Here is an 8,939-nt window from a genome sequence, read left to right on the forward strand (position 1 = left end):
ATATTGCCCACGGCCTTCACGCCGCGGAGGCGATCTAGGGCTGTGAGCCGACTGAACCGTGTCCGCTGCAACGGATCTGCTGTGAATCCTGTTCCGCGACTGAGATACTACTGTATTCTGCTCTCCTGCCGCCCTGAGCAGGGCCCGGATTTGCATCAACCCTCTGCCAGCTTCTGACTGGGAAGGTTGGATCGACTCTGCTATGCGGGCTGCAGCTGTGAGATTCTGAATCGGAGTGCAGTATACCTTAGGTGGAGGCGGAAAAAGTTGTCGTCGACTGGACTCATGGATCCGTTCCTGAGCGCGCTCGTCGAGAGCCCGCTGGAGATTATCCAGTCGAGTGCACTCAGCCAGATTAGCTAAGCGCACCTCCTCCAAGGCCCGAGCCTCGGGGGTTTCTCCAACAATGAGCGTGTGGAGTGCATCCATGTTGCGCCGACAAAGTTCTTCCCTCTGTTGAGAAGAGAGGGCCTCAGGTCAGTATTCCTCGTGGACGTGCGACAGATCGCCGCCCCCGTCTACGCTGCCCTCGCGGCAGAAACCAGGTGGGCTGTGAGGCCCATCGTCCATCAAGACTTCGACCGTAGGATCGCTGCTATCGCACTCGTATGCGGTCTCTGCGGAGCCAGTTGACAGATCGAACAGGCCGTGGAGAGTTTTGTCGGGCTCGATTGCCGCAACTTGGTGGGTGGTCGACTGCCGAGCCACCGCGTGTTTCACCCATCGCTGAAACCGCGATAGACCGGACCGCTTGCGGCGGCGTACAGCAGGGAGGGAAAACGCCATTGGAGCCGACTGGTATTGAGTCGACGGCTGCCGAAGAAGAACGCCACGAACGCACGCGCGGAAGTGCGTCGCCCCTCGGGCGGGGAGCGCCTCAGTGTCCAGGGGAGCTTCTTGGAGCCACGCGGAGTCGTCGGCAAAGAAAACAAGTGCGCCGAGACAGATCTCGCGGCCCTCAGCCAATCCGCCGCCGGAAACCATGATGATGGTGATCGGAAAAACTTGCAACTTCACCAACAAGTCGCTAAGACACCTGCCCCATGGTGGGCGCCAACTGTCGTGGTTCTAAGGCTGACAGTAGAAAGGGGGTAGGTATGGAGAGACGAGATCTTAGCTATGGCGAAGATGTACATGCGAGATTTACGAGATCAGGCCCTTCTTGGAGGAAGTAATAGCCCTATGTCTCGGTGCCCGGAGGAGGTCGATTAGATTATGTGTGTTGAATTACAGGGGGTGCAAACCATTGTGCCAGAGGAGGGGGTGGCTTATATAGAGTGCGCCACGACCCCAACCCGCCTCCATTACAAGGGAAATAAAGTACATAAAGTAAGGGGAGTTACTGGTAATGCTAGCATTAAGTACTCTTAATGCTCATAAAACTAAGGAGTGAATACCCGGCCATTGTACGCCCTACCGACTTCTGGTCTTTGACATAGTCGAGTGGTTCCCATATAGTCGAGTCAAGGTAAGGGATTCTGGTCGAGTGATTGCATCATCGAGTGGAATCTTGGTCTTCTCATCTTCTGGGGTAGGGACCTTGGGTAGGGCGTGTAGGTCAGGCCTATGACCCTACCCCAGGTCTGTATCCTCATCAACTCCCACTCACCACTCTCCTTGGCACTGGCCTCTCCCTCCTGGTCCTGCGCCAAAGCCTGTTCGCCGTTGGGCATCAAATGCATCTTAGTGAATACCTGCAGAATAAATCGGTCGAGTCAGAGTCAGTCGACATCAAGTACAGTCAGAGCGTGATCAGGAAACAGTCGGAACAAAAATATACCTTGTCAGGCGAGTTCCCGTCACGGAAGGGGACGACTCGCCTGGATCCTTTGGGGTTGTCCTGGTTGCCTGTGATACTCCTCAGCCACAAGGCTACAGTTTCAGACGACACTTCTTCTGGATGGACCCGAGCGGTGTCGTCCGGTCCGGAATACAGCCACATCAGGTGATTGCGGGCCTGGAGAGGCTGAATGCGTCAACTGAGGAACACTTCCAGCAGATCCAGACCCGTAACGCTCTCATTGATGAGCTGGACCACCCTATCCACCAACATCCTTGTCTCCATGGTCTCATCAGCGGTCACTTTCAGCGGAGCAGGGGTCTGAACACGGTCAAACAAGAAGTGGGGAAGACCGGTCGACTGACCTGGGGCTGCGACGTCCTGGCAATAGAACCAGGTCGACTGCCGGCCTCTAACGGAGTCAGGGAGAGTCATGGAGGGAAAGGCACTCCTATTCCTCTTTTGAATACCTAAACCCCCACACATCTGAATGACATGGGTTTTCGAGTCACTCGACTTCGCCTTTTTTACCGACTGCGAACGGTGAAGATGTGTTTGAAGAGACCCCAGTGCGGTCGACATCCTAAGAAGTTCTCGCACATTGATACAAACGCAGCTAAATACGTGATGGTGTTGGGAGAGAAATGGTGGAGTTGAGCACCGAAAAAGTTCAGGAACCCCCGGAAGAAAGGATGCGAAGGAAGCGAAAAACCGCGGTCGACGTGGGTGGCGAGCAGGACGCACTCACCCGGTCGAGGCTGGGGACTCATCTCCCCCTCCGGCAGCCTTGCTGCTCCCTTGGCGATTAACCCGGACTCCGCCAGCTCATCCAGATCCGCCTGCCGAATCGAAGACCGGATCCAATCGCCCTGGATCCAGCCCGGCGGCAGCCCCGCGCGCGACGACGACCCGCATTGCTGCTTCTTGCCCTTCGCCGCCCCCTTCGCCTTCTTAGCACGCTCCAGCACCGTCGTTTTTTCCTTCACCATGGTGTGGGAGCAGCAGCGTCGAGAGCGGAGGTGCTGGGAGCGGTGGAGAAACAGAGGAGAAAGAAGGAGGAACAAGCGTGCACAATGCAAGCGCCTCGGTCCCAACACCTTATAAAGGGCCGCTTCCGAGTGACTGACGCGTGGACCCAGGCAATCCCATCAAATCTTCCAACAGTTGCGCACAGCATACGTGGCGAAAAAGGCGGCGCAATAATTGAGGCGTTGCTACTTATCCGAGCCGCCCGTTTCGGCACTCTCCGGCCCGCACGCTTCTCCAAAAATTCATATCCCGCGAAATCCGGGATACGCCGCAGACAATCATGCCCAAGATCTCGCACCCTAACAGAACACTCGACGCTTGATGTCACCAGGTCATACGACGGCTCATTGAATGGATCAAGGCGACTGAGTCAACACCAAAATACCGACGCAGGCGTTCAGATTTGCAGAAAGCACACGCGAAGGCCCGAAGCTCGGAACAGGATCAACTTCAGCCTACTTTCCACTCGCACCTTAATCCATTCGGGGGGTACTGACGAGGATATAGACCTGGGGTAGGGTCATATGCCTGACCCATACGTCCTACCCAAGGTCACTACCCCAGAAGATAAAAAGACCAAGAGTCAACAGAGGAACACGAGTCAAGTACGTCGAGTGCAATCCACTCGACGACCACCCCCTACCGTCACTCGACCATATGGGGAGTCACTCGACTATATCAAAGATCAGGAGTCGGAAGAGCACGCAACGACCGGACATTCACTCCTTAGTCTTTATAAGCATTAAGAGTACTTAAGGCTAGCGTTACCAGTAACGCCCCTTACTTTATGTACATTAAGCCCCTTGTAATGGAGGCGGGCGGGAGTCCTGGCGCACTCTATATAAGCCACCCCCTCCTCTGGGACAAGGGTTCGCACCCCCTGTAATTCAACACACACATAATCCAATCGACCGCCTCCGGGCTCCGGGACGTAGGGCTATTACTTCCTCCGAGAAGGGCCTGAACTCGTAAACCTCCTGTGTACACCTTCATCATAGCTAAGATCTTGCCTCTCCATACCTACCCCCCTTTCTACTGTCAGCCTTAGGACCACGACAGGCGCCACCCCCTTCCCTAGTCCAATTCGGCCTCCTCCCTTGTGGGAGGCGCACCAGCCCCTTGTGGGCTGGTTAGCCTCCCTCCTATGGCCCATATGGCCCATATCGTCCATCGGGGGGTTCCGGTAACCCCTTCGGTACTCAGATATGTACCCAATACACTCTGGAACCCTTCCGGTGTCCGAATACTACCTTCCAATATATCAATTTTAATCCTCAGATTCTCAAAAAAGGTTCTGAATATGTCATTCCAATCTGCATCACTGAGAACACCAAACATTGAGGCAACCTGATAGAACACTTTCCAAGTGCACCATTTTGGTGGTATACCCTTAGTCAAAACCCAAGCTTCAACCAGTTCCCCAAATGGATCACATGCACCTTCCATTCAGTCACATTTACATTCACTCCCTCTTTTGGTAGATCAAAAACTGGGAATTCTATCAAATCTTCAGCACTCTCCCAAGGTGGAAACCTAACCAAGAATGTCTTGCTGGATAACTCCCTAACTTGACAGGGCCAATGTTTGGTCTTGCAGAAAACAACATAAAGCAAGCCACAAAGCTCAGATTTCAATACCTCGCCTTTGATTATATTAACCGCATCACAATTCTGGTAATTAAGCCATTTGATCTCAGCAGTAGCAGGAACTTCCACATGGTAAAAACCAAGTCCACTAGCCCCACTTCCAAACAAAGTAGCAGATGGTTGAACCCTGGCCCAAGCAGCATAATTGTTGGCATTGTGATTCTGTTGGCATATGAAACAAGCTTTGGTTTTCACACAATTCCCCACATAATGACCAGGACCCCCACAATTGAAGTAGATCATATCCTTATACCTAGGGTCTAGCACTTGTTCTACCTCAATCTCAACAACTTGAGACACAGGGACTTGAGATGAGGTAGTAGTAGATGCAGTAGATTTGGTTTTCTGCGCAGGTACAAGATCCTTACCAGATGGATCAGAAGCCTTCCCGCGCTGCACCGGGGTCGGGGAACGTTGGCCAGCACCCCGTTGAGATGCTGCCCCAGAGCTGGATCTAGAAGGACGACGCTCAGCCATCACCACTCCTTGTCTAACAACCTCTGCAAACGATCGAGATCCCGAGCCAATGCCTTCATACGAAATACATATATCTTTTTGAATAGGATCAAAAGATCTTGGGATAGCAGGGTGACAATCACCCCGAGTGAATTTCCCAGCAGCAAGGAGATCTTTCCTCAACCAGAAGATACAAGGGAGGGGATTTCGTAGGAAAGAACTAGGGTAACTACGACGGCGAGGAGGGGAAGGAATAGACCACAACTGGCCATAGTGCTCCTCAATATATTCTAGGTCATGACCCTGATGATAGGAAGACGGATTTCCAGAATCCACTTTATGCATCACCACACATCCTCGAATGGACGGCTCCTGCATCACCGAAGGGGATATGGTATCTTTCTGCTTTTTGACACACTTTTTCGAAGCAAAAACTTCGTTGTCTGTCACTGTATTTGAATAAGAACCGGACTGCACAGTCCTCCAGCCATTCACCTCATTAGGAACACCTATCTCAACTTCCATAACGCAATTGGCTGACTCGATAACATCAAGAGGGGGAGCCCTCGACTCCTCTGAATCTCGCTTTGAACTCATGTCACTATCATTACAAGGGGGAACCCCTGAGCGTGATGATTTTGGACTAGGAACATATTCAGACTTGAGCAATTTGGCTGCATCACATCTACGGCGAGCATGAAATGCACGCAGACATTTCAATAAAGAACTACATATTATTTTCGGGGTCTTACCGTGGTCTCCAGGCCAAGGTAGGGGTTCGATGTCGCGATTGCTTCCCTTGCAGATCCGGTTGTGGCCACCAGGAGCAGGCCCCCCAATCCGCAAGCCCTAACCATCGCCATCGACGGCGGCTAGTACCGCTGGGGGGGGGATGAATCCCTGGCGGAAGCGCATCCAGAGGGATTCTGGACAAGGCATCCACCTGCGGCCTCACGATGTTGATCCGCGGTGGATTGGGCGCACGGAAGTTTCTCCACCGTGCTGCCTGAGCTGGATCTGGGGAATCCGCCTCCTGGATGGCCCAGTAGAGGAGCTCCACATCCGATGCGCCATCGTCGCCGGTGAATCTCGCGTACTCGTCGAACATGGCATGTCGTATGATGATCTCGAATAGCTCTGACCACTTCGAGCGGTCCGGGAACCTCTCCCGCACCACCTGCTCCATTTCCTGATACGCCTCTGGTGAGTTCGCATCGACTGGAGGAGGCGGAAGCAATAGTGGTTCCGCCACCCGAGTCGCCGGCCGAAGACGACGGATTTGAGCGCTCCTGCGGCGAGGCGCTGTCATCCAGCCAAGCGATGGAGGGGAAGGTGTCTAAGAGCATCTCTAGCAGACCCCTTAAAACCGCAAACTGCAAAACTGGGATATGGGTCGGGAAAAGTGCATTTTAAGGGTTTATTTTAGCTATGACCGAACAGATACTATAAAACAAACCGTAAAACTGGAATAAAGAGCTCCTTCCTCCAGTCCGGCCGCTGTCGCCCCTTCCTCCAGCCGGCCGCGCCCAACCCTGTCGGCCGCGCCCCATTGCCCGCAGGCCATGCCCCGTCGCCCGTCGGCCGTGCCCCGCCCCTGCCGGCCGCGCACCATCACCGCACCGGCCGCGCCCAGCCGCGCCGGCCACACCCCGTCGCCTCCATCGTCCGCGCACAGCTTGCCGGCCATGCCCCGTCGCCTCCGTCGTACGCGCCTTGCTCTATTGCCAGCCGAGTCGTGCCCCTTTGCCTGCTGCGCCGGTAGGATTCCGGCGGCAAAGCTAAGGTCATGGGAGGCCACGGCGATGTCGAGCTCGTCCAATTCAAATAGATGGCGATCGATTGCGGCGTCTAGCGGCCTTTTCGGTGTGCGGTGATGAATTCCGGCGAGTTTAGGGCGGATTCCTGCAAACTCCACGACGGCGTGTTTGCTCCGACAAGGTTTGACCGATATACGGGGCTCCCTAGATCGGCCTTCCAACCTCCAAAGATAAGGGTTTCGGAAGATAAAGATTTCGGGTGTGCATTTGCGGTGGCCCTTAAAAATTTTACGGGTTGGACCAATTTTACAGTTTCTTTTCTGGACATTTTTTTCGTCCAAAACTGTAAAACGCAAAAAATTTACGATTTCAACCATTTATGCGGGGTCTGCTAGAGATGCTCTAAGTTCGGGGGAGGCGCAAAAATGGTGGAAGAGAGGGAGGTAGGTGGGGAAGGGAGGGGAGGGAGAAAATCAGGCGCCGCTCCCGAGGTATTTTTGCATGCGTTCCCTGTTGATCTGGCCATGCCTCGAACCAATTGTTGGACGTAGCATGATTATATGTCGGATGTTAAAATCCAGGTTCGACACCGTGATCCTACATCTCCTGTTCACGTAACATGTTGATCCAAAGGCGACTGGCCAGGATCAGTATCGTACCATGTCATGAGCCTATCTCACATTTCTTTCCTCCGTCTCAACATCCGCACGAGAAGTTTTCCTTCCACCTCTATCTATACACAGATCCATGAATGTGCAGACATTTCCTCCGGCACGTAGCTAGCTGGAAACCACGATCTTGGTCTCGGGACAGCCTCTCATTCTACGCAACTACTCCTACAACACTCGATTAAACTAGTCGCGCGCGCACGCACGCACGCCCGTCCACCGCATTATTTGACCCCGCCGCCGCCGGGAAAGAAGATTAGTTGGGTCGATCCCACCCCCACCGGCGCCGGCAGCAAGCGGCAAATCCGATCATCGATCCTTGGACGCACGCTCGTCGGTGCGCGGCATGTGGAGCGCACGATCACCACCTGTCAATCGGCGCCTGCGGCCCGGAGATTGTTTTGTTGGGTTCGTCTTGGTGCTGTCCTCCCCGCGCCGAGATGCCGCCGTGCCTAGTGGCCTGGCCCGGCTCGTACTAGCTCAGTCCGGCTGACCCATCCACTCAACCCGCTCCGCTCCGTGCGCTTTTGTTTGACCTCGCCCATGATGCGTGCGTGCATGCATGCATGCGTCCATCCATGCACACCCGCCCCCGACATCACCACGTTGCGTCGCTGCTACCCTACCTGCCCCATCCCATCCATGCACTCATTCCTACTGCGAGCACTAGTACGTTTTCTGTTTTGTTTTTATTTCTTTATTGAAGGCGGCATTGGATCGTCGACATGTATGTAACGTCGTCTTGTTCGTACAATGAGCACATGCTGTCCCCGTCTCCGAATAAAAGAATGGAGGAGAGAGATGTTTGAATAGTACTCTACTCCTTGTAACATGGGATGGATGGACTGTGTCACAACGACCTTGTTTTTCGTGCTGTCTCTAGAATAGATAAAAGAAAAAAGGAAAATGAAAGAAAAGGGATTTTTTTCCTTGGTCGATGGATGGGTCGAAGCTGATAAGCTGGATGGGGTCCTCCATGCCCGGTGGGTCAAGCAAGCGCTTAGCCAGAGGAGGGGTGCGAATAATCTCATCTCATTCTCATATCCCGAGCCAGGCCCATGATATGGGCATATGGCTAGAGTGAACAGAAAACGAGTCAAAGTTTTTTTTTAGCGTCCAGATGTTGACGCCTCCTCCGTTACTGTGCGTTGCGTTCAGCACATGCGTCGCCGATCGAATCCCGCTCCGTAGGATAACAACAGTGCAACCCAAACTCGACTGTGCCCTGTATCTTCCACTTGCTTTACTCTGTACAGTATAATACAGTGCATACAGTACGCCGCCGCTAGTATCCGGCATCAGTACAGCTCTGACCTCAGCCCTGCCGGCCTGTACGTACATATATAGCCCTACCAAAGCAGATAAATTTTGTTTCGTCCCTAGCTGCCATGGCAGACGCAATGGCGACGGCGGCAGTGGAACGTACATAAAAAGCCGGAGCCCAAGTTTTCCTCCCGGCGGTGGATTGGATGAGCCGTCTCTCTCACCGCCGGGCCACTCAGCTGAACTCCATCAGGCACATGACCATAACCCAAGCGATCAAATCAGGCGGCAGTAATGCACGGACAGATCCGTTGTCGCGTCGGCCTCGTGACAACTCAGG

The sequence above is a fragment of the Triticum aestivum genome, chromosome 6B (assembly GCF_018294505.1).
Source record: "Triticum aestivum cultivar Chinese Spring chromosome 6B, IWGSC CS RefSeq v2.1, whole genome shotgun sequence".
NCBI lineage: Eukaryota > Viridiplantae > Streptophyta > Magnoliopsida > Poales > Poaceae > Triticum > Triticum aestivum.